Source organism: Chrysochloris asiatica, unplaced genomic scaffold (genome assembly GCF_000296735.1).
Source record: "Chrysochloris asiatica unplaced genomic scaffold, ChrAsi1.0 scaffold00126, whole genome shotgun sequence".
Classification (NCBI taxonomy): Eukaryota; Metazoa; Chordata; class Mammalia; order Afrosoricida; family Chrysochloridae; genus Chrysochloris; species Chrysochloris asiatica.
In genome coordinates, this window is record NW_006408644.1 from 1,694,691 (window position 1) to 1,698,340 (window position 3,650).

At 37.3% G+C, this 3,650-nt stretch overlaps 1 pseudogene; it reads right to left on the reverse strand.

Annotated features, from left to right (window-relative positions):
* Positions 1-1,384: 1,384 nt before the first annotated feature.
* LOC102819660 lies at positions 1,385-2,154 on the reverse strand (annotated as a pseudogene).
* Between the last annotated feature and the right edge of the window lie 1,496 nt (positions 2,155-3,650).

The window sequence follows — 3,650 nt, forward strand, 5'->3', positions numbered from 1 at the left end:
ACATTTACCTAACAACCTAGAATGTCTTTGAAAGCATATGGACATTTTTATTACATACAAGTAGTTTCTGTTCTGTATTATGTATTAGGCTGTGGGTTCATGTGAAACTATAGCAGGTTCGCATTACATTGAACTTGAATAATCAATGCATCAAGGTTTTGACATATATTCCTTTTACTTTAATTCAAAGCATCATGAAATAAAATATGGTTTGCATTTTTACTGTTTTAGTTTATGTCTTCTGGGGATTTTAAATAACATTTCTTATTCAGTCAAAACTGCATTTAAATTATATTTGATGTAACTTCATAAAAACAAGTACATTCAGAGTTAATACTGAAAACATTTACCTTAAGTTACTCCATAAAAACCTTTAAAAAATTTTTTTTAAATTTTTTTGTGTAATATCATATTTTAGAAAAAAATACAAATAATAAAAATCAAAGTATGAAATTGACTGTCCAAAATGGGGGACCAGAAAAAAAGCACTAATGGAAGATAATGAGTAAATCATTAATTGAAATTTGAAACTATTGTACCTTGTCCACACTTGACCTTAACCCTCTTCTTTCCATCTTTAAATTAGTAATAAGAATCTCTTGCTACCTGACACAAATAATTATACATTTAGTTACTACTCCTCTTTTAATGATTCAATGAGCAAGACAACACTGTAAAGCTGACAAGATTTGTTTCCATCATCTTTCATTCTCTGATTTGTGCCTTATATCTTACTTCTTTGCCATAATATCTTCTCCAGGTTTATTCTTTGATTTGTTGTTGTTGTTGTCAGGTGTCATCAAGTCGGAACCAACTCATAGTGACCCCATGCACAGCAGAACAAAACAATGTCCGATCCTGGGCCAACCTCACTCCCACTGCCACACTTGACCCATCATTTGATGTTAGTTATTACAATTTCCATTTAGTAAATGTAGCCATCCCTTTGGATCCTTGGTGTACAATGATAAACATTAAATTTAATGTAAATTTCAAGACAATGCCCTTAGTTTTAACTTTCAATGCTGGAAGTACTTAGCAGAACAATGTGTATTGTCTTTATTTTTTGTTTTCTAAAAACTCTATTTTCCATCCTGTGACTATTACATGTGCTTAGCGCCTCTACCAGGTCACAGTCCACCTTCTTCTTTGTTGGACTATGATGGTGAAATTCCCACACCATCTACTCAGAGGGGTGTATATTGTGTTTTGTTTGTTTGTTTTGTAAAACTGGACAATTTTAATGTTTTAAAAATAACTTCATAAATAGTTCCTAATAACTGCAGATGGGTAAGGCTATTCGGTAGTACTCAGAGAAACAGGTGATGGTGATGTTCCTGGTTGCAGTCTTCACCAATAAGGAATGGCTGAAAGGAAACTGCTGTCAAACCAGTAAGACTGCATTTATGCATCCGTCATTTTCAGGATTGTTGGTAATTTTAGCATATTTACTCCAGATAACCTTGCCTCTTTGTGTCACCAGGCCCAGCTCGCTCACGTTCACTTCAATGACAGTCCTTCTGGTGACCACAAGAGTTGAATAGAGTGGTGATGAGGGATTCTTCTTCACACCAAGTATCGGTAAGCAGACGGTAGCTTTAAGCTCAGGATGAGCCTTCTTAAAACATAAGCCCATTGGTCTGATGAATCTTTTCGTATTTAGGTGGGTTTCGTGTAAAGCCGTCTCCAACGAAGCAGAGTTTGGTAACCATCCTTTTCCATGCTTTCTTTTTTTCTCTTTCTTGTCCGAATAACTTTTAATATTTCTGTTTCTCCCTGGGACGGACTTTGGGCAGAGGGACTTCCAATTTTCCCGCTTTTTCCTTTTGTTTTTGTTTAATCATAAAGGAAAGTACTTCAGCTCAGGACTGATCCTCTCTGTCCAGCAGATAGACAGGTACTGCACCTTGTGGAGTCTTCTCATCATTCTTTTGTTTGTTGTTTTGCTTTTCATGAATCTTGATAGTCTTTTCATTTGTATTTTCTCAGCATGGCACTGTTTATGGTAGAGCTTAGCCTCCAGACAAATAATCTTTTTGGCCTTCTTCGAATGTTCATGAGCCTCTCGACTTTCTTCTTTCTCTTTTTCTCATGATAGTCCAAACGATATCCATAGTGCTTATGGTGTAACTCAATATATTCATTTTGTGGCATGGTGATGGCAGCAAAGCCACCGGGCACAGCCTGTGGGGTGTGAAAAACTACTTAGTTTTTGGGTCCCTAAGACCCACAAGCCAAAAGGACTCAGCCCTCGACAGGAAGAGGAAAGGTGTATATTGTTTTTAACAGCTACTTTAGTATATTATTAAGATGCAGGTATTCAAACAAAAAGTATAATATAATACATTTATTTTAAAGTAGACTAAAATGCAGAATGATGGAATACTTTAACTTTAGTTAGCAAAATGAAGGTTTCAACAGAAACACAGAAATTCCTAATGTTGTGATGGATATTCGTGCCAAGGTATCTATTCCATTGGTTTACTCCTCATTTGGGTATCTACCAACTTTCATTCAACTTTTCTAAGTTTTGCTAATGCACTATGCAATATGTTTTAAAAATGTAAAATAAGTTTCTTTCAAACAATAAGAATAACTGTTGGTTTTACTTACTCTCAAATTCGGACTCATCATGAAACCGTGTGTGTCAGAGTAGAACTGTGTTTCATATGGTTTTCAAGGCTGTGACATTTCAGAAGAATATCATTAGGGCAGTCTTCCAAGGCACTTCTTGGTGGGCTTCAGTCTCCAATCTTCAACTAGTAGTTGAGTGTTTAATTATTTGCATTTTTATACATGTTTGTTTTTTATTCCGCTTTTGTTGTTGTTAAGTTCCATTGAATCGATTCCAACTCATATTGACTCTGGATAGGGCTTTCCAAGGTGTGGCTTGTGGGTTTGAATCATTGACCTTACAGTTTGCAATCCACTGCCCATATATATATACATACTCCTGGTGTGGTGGAGTAGGATATGCACTGGACTGCAAACTCTGTTGACTCAACATCAATTGTAGTTGTTAAGTGCCGTTGAGTTGGTTCCTTCTCATAGTGACCCTGTATAGGGTTTACAACGAGCAGCTGGTGAGTTTGAACTGCCAAACTTTCTGTTCAAACTGATCTTGCAGTCTAATACTTATCATAAAGGGCTATATCAGGACTCCATTAAATGCAATATACATCTATTAAATGGAGTTGTTGTTGTTCTTAAGTACCGTGGAGTCGCTTCCAACTTATAATGACCATGCTCAGGGTTTCTGAGACTGTAAATCTTTACGGGAACAGAAAGCCGCCATCTTTGTCCTGCAGAACAGCTGGTAGTTTCGAACTGCTGACCTTGAGGTTAGCAGCCCGATTTGTAACCATTACACTACCAGAGCTCATTAAATGGAGTTGTTGTTGTTGTAGTCAGGTGCCATTGAGACAGAACCGACTCACAGCGAACCCATGCACAGCAGAATGAAACAATGTCCGATCCTGGGCCAACCTCACCACTGTTGCCACACTTGAGTCCATCAATGATACCACCTGGCTGATCCATCTCATTGGGGGTCTTCCTCTTCTTCTCTGACCCTCCACCCTACCCAGCATGACATCCTTCTCCAATGATTGTTTCCTCCGGACAATATGTCCAAAGTAGGAGAGAAGAAG